This window comes from Pristiophorus japonicus, chromosome 29 (assembly GCF_044704955.1).
Source record: "Pristiophorus japonicus isolate sPriJap1 chromosome 29, sPriJap1.hap1, whole genome shotgun sequence".
NCBI lineage: Eukaryota > Metazoa > Chordata > Chondrichthyes > Pristiophoridae > Pristiophorus > Pristiophorus japonicus.
Genome location: NC_092005.1, coordinates 3,642,443 through 3,663,424, shown reverse-complemented (window position 1 = coordinate 3,663,424; position 20,982 = coordinate 3,642,443).

Below are 20,982 nucleotides of genomic sequence, written 5' to 3'. Positions count from 1 at the left end.
TAATTCTTTGTTACAGGAAAGCGTGCCTGCATTGCAGCAGGTACGAGCGGCCGAACGGAATTCAACTCTTTTTGTAAAAAAAGCCAAATGATCTGAATTACTTACTCTTGTCCTTTGCAACTGGCTCGAGGGGGAAATAGATTCCTCTTGTACTTATGTAACAGGCTCGATGGCTTGCTCCTGTTGCTGTGTAACAGACTCAGGTTGCGAAGAGAACTCACTGGGAAAGTGAGTGGGTTTGGAGCCACTTGTGTAACAGGAAGTGCAGGGGCCGCAGTTTTCCTTCTCTGAAGTATTGATTTGCTGCAAAATGCACTGAGCAGCCGAGGAAACACCAGATCATTACCTAAATCTCGACTGAAATTCGAGCTATCCAGACCAATGCCACTTTTCAGCTCTTGGTCCGTAGCATTTTAGTTTGCTGGAATTCAAGTGCACATTCAATGACTTTTTAAAAGTGGTGAGGACTTCGCCCTCTAAAGTCCTTTGAGGCAGTGACGTCCAGACCGTCACCACTCCCTGGGTGAAAAAATTGCACCTCAAATCCCTTATAACCTCCTACCAATTACTTTAAATCTATGCCGCCTGGTTGTTGAGCACTCTGCTAACGGAAATTGATCCTTTCTATGCACGCTATCAAGGCCACTCATTATTTTATTTACGTCAATACCGACCGGCCTCAGCCTCCTCTTTTCCAAAGAAAACAAACCCAACCTATGCAATCTTTACTCAAAGCTAAATTCACCAGTGCAGGTAACATCCACGTAAATCGATCCTGTATCATCACGAGTGCCGTCAGATCTTTCCTGTAATGCGGCGATCAGAGCAGCATGCAATACTCCAGCTGTGGCCTAACTAGAGTTTTACACATTTGAAGCATAACTTCCCAGATGTTATATTCTCTGCCTCATCTAATGAAGGCAATTATTCCGTGTTGCTTCTTAACCACCTTATTTACCTGGCCTGCTACTGTCAAGAATTATGTGGACATGCACTCCAAGGTCATTTGCACCTCTACACATATCAGTGTCCTAACATTTAATGTTTATTCGCTTGCCCTATAAGCACTCTCCAAATGCATTATCTCACTCTTCTCCGGGTTGAATTCCATTAACCTCCTGACCAGTTCAATGATAACTTCCTGCGGTCTACAGCGTTCTTCCTCATTATCAACCTGGTTGACAAAGCTTTTAGTCACCTGTGCTAATTTGTATTTAGCGGCTTGGTGTCAAATTTATATCGCATAATACTCTTGTGAAGCGCCTTGGGACGTTTCTCTAATTTCAAGGCGCTAAATACAATGTTGCTGTTTAAAATCTGTGTTACATAACGTTATTTCGAGTTTGCACCATAGAAAGAGACAATTTTACCTAACTGTTGTTGCTGGAGTTAATGTTCCACACTACCCTACTTCACCTGATCCTATCAGCATATTGTTCTATTGCTTTCTCACTCATGTGCTTAGGTAGATCCCTCTAAAATTGATCTGTCATATACGCCTCAACTACTGCTCATTAGCTTCTTCCACATTCTAACCACTCTTTACTCTTTGGTTAGTAAGTTACTCTTAAATTGCCTACTGAATTTATCGGTGACCTCCCATTCTGAACTCCTGCACAAGAGCAAATATGTTCTCCACATCTGTTGTGTATACATGCCTGTTTACTGTGTGATGTCTGTAAAACTGTTATGCACCAGAGGGTGCTGCTGCTGGAGACCGAAGTTTTACCTGCACACTGCAGGTAACCCAGTATAAAAAGGAACACTCAGATTGTTGTCCTCACTCAGGAGTTGCAAATAAAGGACCACAGGTGTACACAGTTTAAGTATCATACCCTGCCTCGTGGAGTCATGACAAAAGGTGCCTACATACGCTAAAACTGGCGACGGTAGTACCAGGTCACAAAGCACACGCTCAGCATGTCGAATCGTAGCAACTGTCAGCAATTTACCGATGGGCAGGATTGGGACGCTTTTGTAGAAAGGTTGGAACACTTAAGGAGACTGGCTGCACCATGCAACTTTGGCGACCACCTAAATGAAGAACTAAATGAGTCTAAACGGACGAGAGAAGTGCACCGCATTGATACTTCTAAGGGCAGAAACGCTGCCCGGAGTCCCTAAAACCTGAGTCCGCAACAGGGGGCAAACCGGCTAGCCCCGTGCTGGCGTTGTGGTGAAAACCACAGGGCCCACCAGTGTCGCTACAAAGAATATGCATGCAAAGAGAAAAGGCACCTTGAAAGAATGTGCAAAGAAAGCTTTACTCACCGCATCTCTGATGAGCTGGCTAATCACCGGGGCTCCAACACAAAGCAAAGTGAAGTTGCACAACCCCTGCAAGAAGAGTAATACCTACTCCACCGAAAGTTCTCCGTGGACAATGAAAGTAGACTTTGACGGGTCCCAGTTTCTAAGAAGTGCGAGACAGGGGCGAGCCAGTCTGTGATGAGCCAAGCGACCTTTGAAGAAATTGGATGAATCCCGCCAATCGACCACAACCACAGGCTGTCCAAGTGAAGCTGCTCCCACACCTCCGGGCTCTGGCAATCGACGTTGAACATGGATCCATCGCAGAAGCCGGCGGTTCCACTGTCCAGCTCGACTGCCCTCAGCACCCCGGCAAAATTTCCGACACCGAGGATCCAAATGCCACTTTCCGGGCCGGAGCAGCACTCCAAGAAGTGAGCATTGACGAAAGAAATGGATTCCCAACATCCAGGATCGAACCTGTGGAAGAAAAGAGCACGACAGCCTACCTGCAGCTAGACCAGAAAATAGCTGCAGCACCACAAGCAGCAGAACCTGTACTCAAAATGGCCTGCGCCATGCCACGAGTGAACATGGAGGACGATCACGTAACACCGAGTGGCCAATCGGATTTGAAGGCTCCATTAAAGGAGACTGGTAAACAAATACATTGAAGGGGGAAGTTTCAACTATTTGAGTACACGGACTTTCAAGCTAAATATGCAATTCAAGGGTGCAAGTATGAAAATGTATGCAATGTAAAAATGAATTGTAATGCAGGTTCAATTAATATGACGAATGAGATGAATGCAGGTGTCAGTAAGATTACGCAAAAGTTTATTATGCTTAACAGTAATGATATAGATTGTGAAATGCCGAATGTAACGATGTCTGTTGAAACCAGGACATCCAAAAGTGATGCAAATGTGAGAATGTATAATGCAGGCTCAAATATGTGTGATCAGAGACAAAGTGTCATGTATACCGGTAGGACACTGCCAAAAGACATTGAGTCCTATACAGACCATGCTGATACCAATAGAATTTCCCTGTGGAAGACCCCCACGTTCAGCAGGCTACCTGACCATGTAGCCTGGACTTTTGGAACGAATGTGATGCCCCTTGCATTACACACAGAGCCGGTAGGAACAGACCCACTAAAGGGACAGTGGTCAATGGGCAGCCCAGCCACCACCAATGGCAACCTGCACCAGATCAGCCCTACAACCTCTGGCCACCAGAGCCAACAGCAGAAGAATGAGGCCAATACCCTCCAGCTTCCCTGGCACAACCCTGGGATGATTTGACCCTCATCCCAATTGGTAGACAAGGAGCCCACCCTGTCTTGTGGCCCTGCCCACCACCCTACAACAACAGAGGATAAGGAGCCCACCCAGTCTTGTGGCCCTTCCCACAACTACCCACATCACAGTGTATACACACCACCAACTGCTGCCGTGGCTACCCCACCGCCCGAGGGCTCCCACAACAGTAACACCCACATGGTCTGTGTATGAGGGAGGGGAAATGTATGAGGCCAGCCTCAAGCACAGGGGTCATACCTGGCAACCACACAATCCTCACCAAAACCTCCAATAGCCCACCACTGATCATCTCCCCTGGGCATGACAATAAGGAAATGAAAAATGCTTAGGGGGGAAGTGTTGTTGTGTATACGTGCCTGCTTACTGTGTGATATCTGTAACACTGTTATGTAACACTGAATGTACCCTGACACTGTACACACCTTGCCGGTGCATCAGAGGGTGCTGCGACTGGAGACCTAAGAGTCACCTGCACACTGCAGGTAACCCAGTATAAAAAGGAACACACAGCTTGTTGTCCTCCCTCAGGAGTTGCAAGGAAAGGACTACAGGTCTACACAGTTTAATATCTTACCATGCCTCGTGAAGTCATTACTAAAGGTGCCTACATACACGACAACATCAACCCGATCAAATCCCTTCATCATGTTAATAATATATCTCACTTGTATTTTCTCGAAAGAAACTCCCCAGTCTGTTCAGTTTTTTCGCGAACTGTAAACCCTTTCAGTTCTGACCGAATTGTTTCCATCTTTGCTGTGAGATTCTATGTATCTACGATTTAATTTTCACATCGTCTGGTAGATGCAACAGGTCAAGCATGCAGGCGGACTCTCTGATAATTTGTACCGACTATTGAACTATTAAAACAGTTCTATCGTGTAGCTGCGCTGGCCGAGTAGTTAAGGCTTGAAATGCAATCGGGTTTCCCCGTGCAGAGTTCGAACCCTGCTCGCTGCCATTTTGCAGGCAACTTTTTTTTTATTCGACTCCATGTGGATATCACTGGAATCTGATTAAAATTCCCTCCACTGCCCTTTACTACAGTTATTGATGCGAAGCTGTTGTTCGAACTGGAAACACTAATAATGTAACATTATTAATTTGTGATTGTTGGTTTGTTGGACACTATCTGCAAAGATCAGCGAGAAATATACACAGCATGAAAAAAATGCCTTTTAATAAAGATCCCTGCAATGTTTGGGAGGAAATCACCTTCGGTTAATGAGTGCGAACGTGGTGTGGTTTTATTAAGCTGAACAAGATTTGACAAAACTCCGTGGTACGGTTTGATGCTGCAATTTTCTGATAACATCAGCATTAGGCTTCAAAGTGAGAGGCCTTATCCATTCAGCCACGTGGCCATGTGCAGCAGATTATTTATTAGAATGAGGGATTACATAGCCGAATTGTATTTTGATCAGTTCCATACTTTGCACTGCAAACCAATCAGCGGCAGTGACCCTTCGCTGATTGAAATACGGGAAGTCACAAAGCCCTGGAGGATATGGAATTGTTAATTAAACGCTAGAAAAATTCCGCAGGGCCATCAGCTCGCGACATAACTAATGTTTTGCACCATTTCTTCAAAGTATTACAGGTCCGCTGTGAGTTTTGTTCCTTAATGTTTAAGCTGCTCTAAAATACCTGCAGCCCAACCGCAGCACCAAAAATAAAATAAATGGTCCGCAAGGGGTTGGAACGCGCGAATTTGGCTTTATTAACACCACGCTCTAACCAACTGAGCGAACCAGCGTTAACGCTGTGCACTTGCTTAGGACACTTTTAATTTACAAAGCTAGCATTCCGACAGAGACTTTCACCTCTGCACTTCCCAAAGCGGTTCAGAGCAAATTAAGTACTTTATTAGTGTTATTACTGTTGTAATGTAGAAAATGCAAAAAATGCACAGCATGGATGGAGGCCATTTTAGCCAATCGTGTTTGCCCACGGCGACCAAGAGCTTTAAAGCCGAATTCCCACTTCCCACCACTCAGTCCGCACTGTAGGTTACAGCATTTTAAGTGGTATCCAAGTATTTTTAAAATGTGTTATGCTTCTGCCGCTACCACCCATTCAGGCAGTGAGTTCCGGACTCCCACGACCCCTGGGCAAATACATTGACCCTCATAGCTCGCCTAACCATCCCCGCAACAGCATGAGTTCTCAGGTGGCTGTACATTCAAATACTAGAACCACAGTCTCTGTCACAAGTCGGACAGATAGTCGTTGAGGGAATGGTTGGGCAGGGAGCCTGGTTTTCCGCCTGCTCCTTCCGCTGCCTAAGCTTGCTTTCTGCATGCTCTTAGCGACGAAACTCGAGGAGCTCACCGTCCTGCTGAATGCACTTCCTCCACTTTGGGGGGTCTATGGCCAAGGACTCACAGGTGTCAGTGGGGAAGTCTCACTTTATCAGCGAGGCGTTGAGGGTGTCCTTGTAACGTTCCCTCTGCCCGCCTTTGACTCGTTTTCAGTGGACGAGTTCCGAGTAGAGTACTTGCTTTGGGAGTCACGTGTCTAGCATGCGGGCTAGGTGGCCAGCCCAGCGGAGCTGATCAAGTGTGGTCAGTGCTTCAATGCTGAGGATGATGCCCTGGACGAGGACGCTAATGTTTGTGCGTCTGTCCTCCCAGGGGATTTGCAAGATAATGCGGACATATTGCTGGCGGTATCACTCCAGCGACTTGAGGTGTCTACTGTAATGGCGGAAGTCTCTGAGCCATACAGGAAGGCAGGTATTACTACGGCCTTGTAGACCATGAGCTTGGTGACAGTTTGAGGACGGATCTTCAAACATTCTTTTCCTCAGGCGGCCGAAGGCTGCAATGGCGTACTGGAGACGGTGTTGGATCTCATCATCGATGTCTGCTCTTGTTGATAGGAGGCTCCCGAGATAGGGGAATTGGTCCACACCTCAATTACTTTAAATCTATTCCCCCAGGTTGTTGAACACTCTGCAAAAGGCAACGGCTCCTTCCTGCCAACTCTGTCTAGGACCCTCATAATGATATGCACCTCAATATAGTCTGCTCTCAGCCTCCTCTGTTCCAAAGAAAACAGTCCCAGCATCTCCAATCTTTCCTCATCAACAGAATTATCCAGTCCAGATAACTTTTTTTGTAAACCTCCTCAGTACCCTTTCCAGCCTAATCACATCTTGTTTTTGAAATGTGGTGACCATAACTCCACACAGTACTCCAGCTGCGGCGTAACCAATGTTTTATACAGTCAAGTACAATGTTCTTGCTGTAACCTGTAGACTTACGGACCAAGAGCTTGTAAGTGGGATTAGGCTGGATAACCTCTTGTTGGCTGGCACAGATACGATTGTTAGTACTGCAGGGAATCCAATACGGGCAAGGTGATCTCCTGGACTAGATTCGATCGCCAAGGTTGCGAGGAATTTTCACAGAACTTGTTTCCCACAATTGGCATTTAGTTCTTTCTGCTCTTTGCTTCTCGCATGAGTTCATATGACTCCGGTTAGGGTGGTGTTTATAATATTTCGGTCAAGACGTGCAGCAGTTGTGTGGGGCGGACTTATTGGGCTGGGTGTTCTTTACCTTTCCGGCATTGTCATTCTTCAGAGGTTCATATGTAACCTTCAGGTTGTTGATCAAAGGATGTTGTGGCTCTTTGTCGGCCAGCACGTATACTGCGAGCCAAAGTGGCCTCCGTCCACACTGTCGATTTCTAAGTTTCTATGTTCCTTCACAGAGCCAAACTATTCCTTCACAGACCCAGACAGCTGCAACACAGACTCAGGCTGCTCTTTCACATTCCCAGACTCTACCTTCACAGATTCAGAATCTTCCTACACAGTCCCACACTCTACCTGCAGAGATCCAGACTATTCCTCCACCGACCCAGACAGCAGCTAAACAGACACAGGCAGCTCCCACACAGAAGAGTACTGATCCTACACCAATCGAGATATTACTGCACAGATACAGACAATCCTGTGCAGACAGGCAAACCTAATAAACAGCAACAAAATACTTGTGTCCAGACTCAGGCAGTTTTTCTCACAGACCCAGCATCACCGACACAGGAGCAAAAATGTCCTCATGAGCTGCAGACAACACCAGCACATTTGCAGAGAGCTTCGACAGAGACACTGACATCTCCTACGTGAAGGCAGACTGCTCCTATACAGAACCAGGCAGGTGCTACACGGAAGCAGGGATCAACACCACAGGCACAAACTTTCCTACACAGACTCATACAGCTCCCTTCAGGGACATAGGGACCTCCGAGAAGGATTAATTCGCTCCAAATTGACCGAGACAACTCTAACCTGGCCAAGGCCGCACCAGGACAGTTCCAAGAGCTCCTACACAAATATAAGCTGTTCCTACATGGGCGCAGGGAATTAATTTGTTGCAGTCCTCCTCAGTATAAATTTCCTCCAATTCGGTATCATTGGCAGTTTTGGAAATTCTGTTTTTAGTTCCAAATTCTAAATCTTTAATATAATTTGTGAGCAATAGTGGTCCAGCATTGATCCTTTTGCAACACCACTACCCATCTTCTACCAATAGGAATCGCTAACTTTTATCTCCTATCTCTGATTTCAGTCTTGAAGCTAGCTCGCTATCCATTCTGCTACCTGTCTCCTGACCTTGTGCAGCAGGCTATTATTGGGTATCATAGCGAAGATTTTTTGAAAATATAGATACATTACACTTATTGCATTTTCAATGTCTATCCTCTCTATTATCTCTTCAAAAATTATATGAGCTTGGTCCAGCAGGACTTTGCCTGTTGAAATCCAGCCTGATTATTCATTTTTATACTTTTGGTTTCTGGATGTTCTTCTATTTTATCCATTAGTAAGGATTCCATTAGTTTCCTATATAAGTGGCAATCATATCCCTTGACCAATGAACTGGTTAGCTGAGACAAGCAGGTGTGCCTACTTTAATTTCCGCCTAAAGCGATTCAGCCAATCCCGCTTTCTATTGTGTAATACAGCAACATTAAGTTGTTGTAATGTCAATCTCGGATCAGTCTTTGTCTGTTTGAAAACATTGTGCTGTCAGTGTTGTTTCATTCGGTGTGTGTTTAAAAATGCGCTGTGCTAGCTGCAGTGGCTGGCTTGTTACATCTTTGGATTTGGAATTGCTTCAGTGTAGTTTCGAGCCCTGCTCACAGTGAGTCAGCAGATGTACGTGTTTGCTCTTTAATGCGCTCTGTTTGGAGGTCATTTGAACTGAAATTGTGCTGAATTATTTTGTAGCAACTTTTAGGCTACGTGTTCCATCTCGCTCCCCAATCGTCCACTCGTGCGAATCCAGAGGATTGGGACATTTTTAAATACAGCCAAGAAAGACTAAAAATATGATTAAAAGCAGTTAGATAATGAATGTTAACTTGCACGAAATATAAAAAACAGATATTTGTGGTATGGCGAGAAAGCAAGAATGCGGTACTAAAGTTATATGTTCAGCCAGGAACTCATTGAATGGCAATGCAGGCTCGAAGGGCCGAAAGATCTACTCCTGCATATGTTGCTTTGTCAGAGTTTCTACAGGTACATAAAAAGGAAAAAAGTGGCTAAAGTAAATGTTAGTCTCCTGGAGGATGAGATTGCGAATTAATAATGGAGAACAGGGAAATGGCAGAGACTTTGAACAATTATTTTATATCAGTTCTCACGGTAAGGTCACTAAAAAAATCCCAAGAGTGGATAATCTACAGGCTATATGGAGGGAGGTACTTAATGCTATCATTATCACTAATGAATTATTACGAGTTCAAATAATGGGACTAAAGGCGGACAATTCCCCTGGACCTGATGGCTTATATCCTAGGGTCTTAAGAGAAGTGGCAGCAGAGATACTGGATGCATTGGTTATAATCTACCAAAATACACTTGATTCTGGGGTCGTCCCAGCGGATAGGAAAACCGCAAATGTAAGGCCCCTATAAAGAAGCAGACAAAAGGCAGGAAACTATAGACCAGTTAGCCTACCATCTGCCGTTGGGAAAATGCTGGAATCCATCATTAAGGAAGCCATAGCAGGACATTTGGAAAAGCATGATTGAATCAAGCAGAGTAAACATCGTTTTATGAACAGGGAATCATTTTTGACAAATTTGCTGGAATTTTTTGAGGATATACCGAGCAGAGTGGATAAGGGGGAAAAAGTGGATGTGGTGCATTTGGATTTCCAGAAGGCATTCGATAAGATGCCACAGAAGAGGTTACTGCACAAAATAAATGCTCACGGGGTTGGCGGTAATATATTATCATGTATAGAGGATTGGCTAACTAACAGAAAACACAGAGTCGGGATAAATGGGTCATTTAACGGATGGGAAATAATGACTAATGAGGTGCCGCAGAGATTTGTGCTGGGTCCTCAACTACTTAAGATCTATATTAATGGTGTGGATGAAGCGAACGAGTGTAATGTAGCTAAGTTTGCTGGTGATACAAAAATGGGTGGGAAAGCAAATTGTGAGCAGCACAAAGTCAATCTTCAAAGTGTAATGGACAGGCTAAGTGAGTAGGCAAGAATTAGGCAGAGGGATTATAACGTGGGAACATGTCAGGTTATCCACTTTGGCAGAAATAATAGAAAATGAAATATTGGCCCTGAAATTCCTGCCTCCCCGGGTCTGTACGGAGTACTTCAGAAATCCCGTTTTCCAGTGCACAAGTTTCTGGCATGATAGTTGGCTGCAACTCTGGAGCGAGGACACTTGCAAGTGGAAATTTCCAATAATTATTCTTATAAAGGTCCTCACAAATCTTGCGCCTGAAAAAGCAGGCATATAGACTGCTTTCACAGGCGCAAGTGTTTTTAAAAAACCCAAAACATATATAAATGAAGTTATTAAAACATATTTTTTCATTCAATACCGTCCCCACAATTGTAAGTTAATTAAAGAAAATCTTTAAAAATCGGTAAATTATTTTTTAAGACATTAATTACTTTAATTTAAATGAAATTAGTGTAATTATTTTTTTAATTACTGTTTTGTGTGTTTGGGGCTGTGTTTGCGGTGTTTTGGGCTCTATCCCAATCAAAATAATAGGAGCTTAGGATCCAGTGGAACTCCTATTTCTATGATACCTTACCTGATTGGCTGCCCAACGCAATGTGACTCCAGCTCGAGGCCGTGCACGCGCTACGAATCGCATCTGAAGCAGGCCGCTGCATCTGAAAGTCGAACGTGGTCAGCAGCTTAAGTAGGTGAGTATTTTTTCTCTAAAATGCCCGCGGGATAGCCAAAACGGAATTTCAGCGCCTCTAATTTAAATGGAGAAACGTTGCAAAGTGATGCAATAAAAGGAGACCAGGGGGTCCTTGTGCATTAAAGTTAAAACGTTTGTATGCAGTTACAGTTAGTAATCAGGAATGCATATAGCTTGTTGGCATTTATTGCAAGGGGGTTAGAGTATTAAAACAGAGATGTCCTGCTACAATTGTACAGACCACCACGTACAGTTTTGTTCTCCGTATTGAAGGAAGGTTATACTTGTATTGGAGGCTGCTCAGAGAAGGCTCACCAGCTTCATTCCGGAGATGAAGGCGTTGACTTTGAGGATAGGTTTGGTTGGTTGGGCCTATACACATTGGACTTCCAAAGAATCAGAGTTGATCTGATTGAAATGTATCAGATCATGAGGGGGCTCGACAAGGTGGATGCAGAGAGGATATTTGCACTCATCGGGGAAACTAAAACAAGGTCACATAGTCGTAAAATAAGGGGACGCCCATTTAAAACTGATATGAGCAAACATTTCTTCTCTGAGAGTTTTGTAAGACAATACCCCAGAGCGCTTTGGAGGCTCGGTCTGAATATATTTAAAGTGCAGATAGAAAGGTTTTTGAGTGATAATTCTGTACAGAATTATGGAGTGCGGACAGGGAAGTGGAGCTGATTCCATTATCAGATCACCCATCATCTTATTGAATAGCTGAGCAGGCTCGAAGGGCCAAATAGCCTACTCCTGCTATTTCTTCTGTGATTATGTTCCAAATACAACACATTTCCTGGCGACGGCAAGGGGTGTGTCCTAATGGATAATGCTTCTGACTTCGGTGCGAACCATGTCCTATCGGGCCGTTTAACTCACCGGGTAGTACCTTTTCTATTCTTTTGTGATACTGTCTCAAAACTGGTCATTTCTGATACTCCCTCATCTCAAGGATCGGAAGGTATTTTGCTTCCACAAGCTGATTGTAGACTTTCAACTTTGTCGACCTAGATGCTCAGGCCATACAAGTGGTGAACTGGACTTTGTCGCAGGGGATATATGTTTGGATGCAAAAAGCAGATAACCGAAGGACTGATCACACTTTAGGACGACGCGGTGGCCGAGTGGTTAAGGTGATGCACTGCTAATCTATTGTGTTCTCCACGTGTGGGTTCGAATCCCATCCTCGTTGTTTTTTTGTGGAATATTTGATGCGTCTGTCTCTGTTTTCATTGTACTTTTCCCTTATAGCTCATGTCCAAATTCACATTTTTCTACCAAGCATGCTAAACTTAGCTCATTTCATTTCCCAAATTAATAACCGAGCCTCGCTGGCTTTAAGATAAAAGTAAATATAAACTTATGAATTTGCGCCGTTTCCCCACATTTTACGAAATCTCAGAGATTCACAGGAGCAATGTGAAAACTAATGAATTTAGTAAAGTTAAATGTTTCCTGCTGTAGGCTGCGCTGTTTCTGACTTGACGTCTGACACCCGTGTTGCATTCAGCACGCAGGAACTCGCCTGAATTTGGGTACACTTAAATTCAGCGTCAATCGCCAAATAATCTTGAAAAATCCTCTGAGCTGTCTTTTAGTCAGTGCCCATTCTCTAGTGCTGAAGGTTGTAAGGAGCTGGCCTTTGAATTGGTATCATGTGTGCCGAATTCCATACGATATGCAGAGCAGGCGCCGGCCATTCGGCCCAACCAGTCGATGCCCGCCTTTATAGTCCACTGGACATCCTCTCATCAGAATAACGCTCTATTCCTTTCTCGCTCCTATACTTATCTAACTGCCACTTAAATGATTATGTCTTACTTGCTTCACCAAATCCCTCTGTGAGTGAGTTCCACATTCTCAATCTCTGGTAAGTGTTTCTTCTGAATTCCTTATTGAATTTTTTGCTGATGATCTTATATTTATACCCTCCAGTGACAGTCCTCCCCACATGTGGAAACTCTCTCTCTGTGCATTTAACCTATCAAACCCGTTCATGTTTTACAGACCTCTATTAGGTAACCGTCAGACTTCTCTTTACAACCCTCGCCTTTCAGGTACCCTCCTTGAAAATCCTCTCTTTAACCTCTCCAGTTACATTACATCATTTTTTAAAATATTATGGCGACCAGATTTGCACACAGTACGTCAAATGTGGTCTATCTGTATTGGATTCTGTAAAGGCTGAGAATCAAATCGGCGTCAGAGTAAAAGGCTTCATTCGATGAAATAGTTTATAGCATTCCTGAAGGCCTTTTGCATGCAGAATCTGATTCTACATTTTGAACTTTTTCAATCTACGTGCACGGACAGGACTTTGAAGATGAGGAGGGCATTCTCGGAGAGTATTTCTGGTTGGAGCCTAACAGCACCAAATTGAATGACTGAGTCATCTTCGACAGTAGACGGGAGGTTAAGGCGATGGCAGTCTAAATTGCTGTGCTCATTTACTGTGATGCTGATGAACCTTCCCAGAGTTTGAGTGAAACTTACATAAAATAATGATCGAATCCAAATCTCCTCAAAGCCACTGGTCTCTGCCCCAGCATTGTTCATGTCTTGTTAAAATGAACACAGACTTTTGGAATTGTTCACTTCTTGAATGAAGGTGCAGCAGAAATCTGGATCGGCGATAGAACTTTCTCTCATTTCTTCCTTCAGATCATTCGTATGGAGTGAAGTGACAAAGATTTTTTTTAAATGACATTCAAAGAGAAAATGACAGTTCTCTTTACCACAAGGCGTGCCCGTGCACCCCGATCTAAATGTGAAAAACTGACAGTCAGCTTCTGTTAGCAAAATGAATTTCGCTAAGTCCGTTACGTGAGGTCAGAGACTGTTAGAAATAGTGGGGTAAAAACAGTTCCTATCCACTTTGGAAGCCACTGGGCAAACCGACCTCAACTGACTCGAAACCGCAATGTTATGGCCTCTGAGGAGAGATTAAGTAGACTAAGCCTATTTTCTATAGAGTTTCGAAGAATATGAGGTGATTTCATTGAGTCAATGGCGGAGCAGGCTCGAAGGGCCGAATGGCCGAGTGTATCTCCTAATGCTTATGTTCTTATGTTCATCGCACGCCTTGCGGGTGCCCCCAGATCGACAATGTGGAAAACGTAGAATCAGTCTGTATAAGCAAAAGGATTAGCAGGCTTTTCCATAAGTCCATGTGAATAACTGTCAAAACTGGTCGTTTTTAAGGGAGATTCGGAGCACAGAAGAATAAGTTTTGCCCGGTGAGATAAAAAACCGGGACACAACCCGAACCTGCAATAATTATAATTAACACTAAAGGCGGATGCCTTCTCCATTCGGCCACTTGTCCGCAGGCGTCGCTAGTCACTGTGTTGTGGAGAGAATTGGGAGTTTTTCAGGCAACAGCTATGATTACAGAAACGGTTTTACGAAATAATAACCACATTTTGAATTATTCAACAAATGCACTGTAAGCAGGGTTCACTCCTACGCAGGGAAACCTATTTCCCTTTCAAATATATCACCTTAAAAATTCGGTCTTCACAGCTGTAATCACACTAATTTTAAGCAGACACACGCACAGAATGATCCTGGACAGACAGCACGTCCCTTTTATACTGATACGGAATGAACGGAATGCCAGCACATCCACTTAAAGAGACACCGAATGATCCGGGAATGACAGCACAGACATATTTAAACACATTTATTGGTCTGGTTTGCTGAACTCTAAAATTCGCCCATCATCATAGGCAGTCCCTCGGAATCGAGGATGACTTGCTTCTACTCCCAAAGTAAGTTATTTGATGGCTGAACAGTGCGATACGTGAGCCACAGACTCTGTCACAGGTGTGACAGACATTCGTCCGAGGAAGGGGTCGGTTGGGCTGTTTTCCCGCGTGCTCCTTCTGCCGCGTACGCCTGGGCTCTTCAGGCTCCTTGCGTCGAGCCTTAATAAAACGCAAATCCCTCTCGGATGGACTTTCTCCACCTCGGGCGATCTGCGGCCAGGTTTTCCCAGGTGTCAGTGGTGATGTCGCAGTTTACCAGGGAGGCTTTGAGGATGTCCTTATAACATTTATGCTGTCCTCCTTTGGCTCGCTTACCATGAAGGAGCTCCGCCGAAAGCATCTAAAGCATTTGCTTTGGGAGCTCGGATCTGGCATGCGTACTATGTGGCCTGCACAGCGAAGCTGGTTGAGTGTGGTCAGTGCTTCAATACTGGGGATATCAGCCTGGTCGAGTACACTGATGTTGGTGCGCCTGTCCTCCCAAGAGATTTTCAGTATTGAGCGGATACATTGTTGTTGATATATTTCCAGCGAATTGAGGTGCCTTCTGTGTATCGTGCATGCCTCAGACCCATACAGGAGGGCGGGTATTATTACAGCCCCATAAACCATGAGTTTGGTGGTAGATTTTAGGGCCTGGTCTTGAAACACCTTTTTCCGCAGGTGGCCAAAAGCTGCACTGGCGCGCTGGAGGCGATGCTGAATCTCCGCATCAAACATAGAAACATAGAAACATAGAAAATAGGTTCAGGAGTAGGCCATTCGGCCCTTCTAGCCTGCACCGCCATTCAATGAGTTCATGGCTGAACATTCACTTCAGTACCCCATTCCTGCTTTCTCGCCATACCCCTTGATCCCCCTAGCAGTAAGGACCTCATCTAACTCCTTTTTGAATATATTTAATGTCTGCCTTTGTTGATAAGAGGCTCCCGAGATATGAGAAATTATCCACGTTATCCAGGGCCGTGCCTTGGACCTTGATGACTGGAGGGCAGTGCTGTGCTGTGATGACAGACGTTTGACTTACGGATGTTGAGCGTAAGGCGCATGCTTTCATATGCCTCCGAGAATACATTGATTATATCCTGGAGTTCAGCCAGTGAACGTGCACAGACGCAGGCATCGTCCACATAGAGCAACTCAATGACAGAGGTTGGGGTGATCTTAGACCTGCTCTGGAGGCGGCTTTGTTGAAACATCTTCCGACTGGTTCTGCAGTGTAAGCGGGGAGCTTGTTGATTATGAGTTGGAGCATGGCGGCGAGGAAAATTCTGATACCCAAATGAGGGAGAAGGGAATAGAAAATCATGCTGATAGAGTTGACGAGGAAGGACAGGATAACAGCATTTTGATTCCAGATGTATTTAATTAAATCAATTCATACTCCACAGCTGCCATGTTTGGATGTGTACACATGCCTCTGAATTACTAAACCAGTAACATAACCACTGTGCAACCCGAGACTTAACTTCATCCTATACCTGTGCAAATGGATTAAGTGGATAAATAGCCTCATTCAGCTCCTATGTAACAGGCTTTAGTGCTGAATGGCCTGCTTCGTTTCCTCAATACAAGGGTCAAGGGCTTGAATCGCCTCCTCCTGAATTGACTGGTCTTATATTCATTGGAATTTTGAAGAATGAGAGGGGATCTCATAGAAGCATATACAATTCTGACGGGATTGGACAGGTTAAATGCAGGAAGAATGATCCCGATATTGGGGAAATCCAGAACCAGGGGTCACAGTCTAAGGATAAGGGGTATGCCATTTAGGACCGAGATGAGGAGAAACTTCTTCACTCAGAGAATTGTGAGCCTGTGGAATTCTCTACTACGGAAAGTTGTTGTGACCAGTTCGTTAGATATATTCAAAAGAGAGTTAGATGTGCCGCTTACAGCTAAAGGGATCAAGTGTTATGGGGAGAAAGCAGGAATTGTGTACTGATTTTGCATGATCAGCCATCATCATATGAATGGTGGTGCAGGCTCGAAGGGCCGAATGGCCTACTCCTGCACCTATTTTCTATATTTCTATGATTCTATGTATACTGTTGATGTCTTATAGGCTGAACGGCATTTAATCGGCCCCTTCTATTCCAATGTGTGTGATTTGAGGGGCCGAATAGTTTGCTTCTGTGTAACAATTTATAGGGGCTGAATGACGTCCTCTTGTTCCACTGCTACAGGCTCGAAGGACTGAATCGCTTCTACCCGTTCCAGCGAAACAGGCTCAAGTGGCTGAATGGTCTCCTCCTATTATTGTGTAACAAGCTCGATTGGCTGAATGCCCTCCTTCTGTTCTTGTGTAACAAGCTTGAGGGAGTGAATGAACTCCTCCTGTTCCTGATTAACCAGCCTCTGTGGGTTAAATATTCTGCTCCTGTTCCGATGTAACCAGCTAGGGGGTTTGAACGTCCTCCTCCTTCTCTGGTCTATGAGCATCTATGGGCTTAATGGCATCCTCCTGTTCCTATGCAACAGATTCGAGGGGCAGAATTGCCTTTTAATATTCCTATAAAACTCTCTGGAAAGTGCTGAATGACCCGCCTCCTGTTCTTATGTAACATGTTAAAGGGGATAAACAGCCTGCTCCTGTGTAAAAGGTACAAGGTCCTGAAAGGCTTATTCCTGTGCAATATCCTCTCATCATCATCCCCATCCAATAGGCAGTCCCTCGGAATCGAGGAAGACTTGCTTCCACACTTAGCATGAGTTGGTAGGTGGCTGCACAATATAATAAGAGAACCACAGCCTCTGTCACAAGTGGGACAGGCAGTAGTTGAAGTAAAGTGTGGGCGAGGAGTCTGGTTTGCTGCACGCTCCTTCTGCTGCCTGTGCTTGATATCTGCCTGCTCTCGGGGATGAGAATCGAGCAGCTCAGTGGCCTCCCGGATACAGTTCCTCCACTTAGGGTGGTCTTGGGCCAGGCACTCCCAAGTGTCAGTGGGAATGTCACACTTCATCAGGGAGGCTTCAAGGGTGTCTTTGTAACGTTTCCATTGGCCACCTTTGGCTCGTTTGCCAAGGACGCGTTCCGAGTAGAGCGCTTGCTTTAGGTGTCTCGTATCTGGCATGCGAACTTTGTGGCTTGCCCAACGGAGCTGATCATGTGTGGTCAGTGCTACAATGCTGGCTATGTTGGCCATGGCGAGGATATTAAATTTGGTGTGTCTGTCCTCCCAGGGGATTTGTAGGATCTTTCGGACAAATCGTTGGTGTAATTTCTCCAGCGACTTGTGGTGTCTACTTTACAAGGTTCCACATCTCTGAGCAGTATAGAAGGGCGGGTATTACTACGGCCTGTCGACCATGAGCTTAGTGAACGTATTGAGGACCTGGTCTTCAAACACACTTTTCCACAGGCGGCCGAAGGCTACACTGGCGCACTGGAGGTGTCGTTGGACCTTGTCGTCAATGCCAGCTCTTGTTGTTATGAGTATCCCGAAATAAGGGCAGTGGTCCACGTTGTCCAGGGCTGTACCATGGATTTTGATGACTGGGGGCAGTGCTGTGCAGCGAGGACAGGTTAGTGGAGGACCTGAGTTTTACTGATGTTTAGCGCACGCCCCATGCTTTCGCGCATCTCATTAAATACCTCGACTGTGTCCTGCAGTTGATATTCTGTGTTTGCAGGCATCATCCGCGTACTGTAGCTCGCGACAGATGTTGGCATGGTGGAGCATAGCAGCGAGGAAGATTGAGAAGATGGTTGGAGCGTTGACGCAGCCCTGCTTGACCCCGGTCGGGAAGTGGATTGCCTCTGTGATGAATCCATTGGTAAGGATCACAGCTTGCATGTCGTTGTGGAGCAGGCGGAGGATGGTGAGGTACGTTTGGTGGCGTCTATAAGAACATAAGAACGTAAGAACTTAAGAACATAAGAATTAGGAACAGGAGTAGGCCAACTAGCCCCTCGAGCCTGCTCCGCCATTCAATAAGAACACAGCTGATCTGGCAGTGGACTCGGCTCCACTTACCCGCCCACTCCCCGTAACCCTTAATTCCCTGATTGGTTCAAAATCTATCTATCTGTGATTTTAATACATTCAATGAGTTAGCCTCAACTGCTTCCTTGGGCAGAGAATTCCACTGATTCACAACCCTCTGGGAGAAGAAATTCTTTCTCAACTCGGTTTTAAATTGGCTCCCCCGTATTAAGAGGCTGTGCCCCCTAGTTCTAGTCTCCCCTACCAGTGGAAACAGCCTCTCTGCCTCTATCCTGTCTATCGTTTTCATGATTTTAAATGTTTCTATAAGATCACCCCTCATCCTTCTGAACTCCAACGAGTAAAGACCCAGTCTACTCAATCTATCATCATAAGGAAACCCCCTCATCTCCGGAATCAGCCTAGTGAATCGGCTCCTAACCCCCTCCAAAGCCACGATATTCTTCCTTAAGTAAGGTGAGCAAAACTGCACGCAGTACTCCAGGTGCGCCCTTAACAATACCATATACAGTTCCAGCAGGATCTCCCTGCTTTTGTACTCCATTCCTCCGAAATGGAGGAGGACGCTCCTGAGGCTCTCGTGGTTGAGAGTGTGAAAGGCATTTGTTAGGTCGAAGAAGGCCATGTTACCTGCATTTTTCCTGCAGCTGTCGCGCTGCAAAAAATCACGTCCGTTTTGCCCCGGAGGGGATGAAATCCGCTCTGCAAGCTGTAAGGAGCTCCTCAGCCACATGGAGAAGTCAGTTGAGGAAGAGGCTAGCGACGACTTTCCCAGTGGTTGATAGCAGGGGGATTTCCCTGTCGTTGCTGCAATCGGACTTATCGCCTTCTAAATAATGTTCACGATCACTGCCTCTCTAAGATCTCCCGGCATGCCCTCCTCCCTCCAAATGAGAGAGAGGAGGTCATGTGTTCGCTCCAGCAGTGCCTCACCGCCATACTTCAGTGCCTCAGCAAGGATTCCGTCCACCCCCGTAGCCTTGTTATTTTTTAGCTTTCTTATTGCGTTTTCTATCTTGTGCAGTGTTGGGGTCTCATTGAGATGGTGGCGGGTAACATGCTGCGGAATGGAGTTAAGTACACTCGTGTAAAACATCATTGGATTACATCGGATATACTGCACTGAAACAGGCCATTCGCCCCAGCAAGTCTTTTATGTTCCACTGGAGCCTCTACTCAACGTTCCTGAACAGCCTAATGCTCTATTCCCTTCTCTCTCATATGCCTGTCGAGCCCCTCCTTAAGAACTTCCATACGATTCTCTTCAACCACTCCCTGTAGTACCGAGTTCCACAATCTCACCCCGCTTTGGGTAAATAAGTTTCTTCTGAATTCCCTATTTTGATTTCATGGTGACTATCTAACATTGATAGCTTCTAGATATTCTGTTCCCCACAAGTTGAAACATTCTAACTGTATCCACTCCAGCAAATTCTATCATAACGTTAAAAGTCTGTATCAGCTCACGCCTCAGCCTTCCTTTTTCAAGAGAAAAGAGACACTGCCTGTTCATCATTTCCTGATTTGTATATGCTCGCTGTTCTGGTATCATCCTTGTAAATCTTCTCTGCATCTTCTGAAATGCCTCTATGTCCTTTTTATAATATGGCGACCAGAATTGTACCTAGTACTCTAAGCGTGATCTAATGAAGTTAAATACAGGTTTAGCATCATGTCGCTGCTTTTCAATTCTGTAAGTCTCGAAATAAATCAGCGTGTTTGGTTTGTTTTTTATGGCCTTGCTAACTTATGCCGTTATTTTTTTAGAGTTTTTGTATTTTTACTCCGATATCCCTTTGTTCCTGTACACCACCCAGACTGGCAACTTCCAATAATAAGTCTGCTACCGAAATGTAGCACCTCACATTTATATGATTTGAAATTCATTTGCCAATTATATGTCCATTCTGCAAGTTTATTAACGTCCACTTGTAAGTTGTTGCAGTGTTCCTCAGTATTGACTATCCCTCCGAATGTGGTGTCACCCGCACATTTAGAAATATTGTTTTTGATTCCTAGGTCTAAATCTTTAATATAAATTGTGAACAACAGTGGTCCCAGCACCGATCCTTGTGGAACACCACTACCCGCCTTCTGTGGCTAGGAAACGCTAACTTTTACACCTACTCTTTGATTTCTGTCTTGAAGCCAGCTAGCTAACCATTCTGCTAGTTGGCACCTGACTCCGCATTCTCTGACCTGGCTTGAGGCTCTTCTTGTTCTTATGTAACAATCTATTTTGTTTTATTTTATTCATTCAAGCATGTGGACATCGCTAGCAAGGGCCGGATTTGTTGCCCATCTCCATCTGCCCTTGTGAAGTTGGTGGTGAGTCACTTTACGCAACCGACTGGCTCGCCAGGCCTTTTCAGAGGTCAGTTAAGAACCAACGACATTGCTCTGGGTTTGGAGTCATATGTAGGCACAGACCAGTAAGGACGGCAGAATTCTTTCCTGAAAGGAGACAAGTGAACCAGATGAGG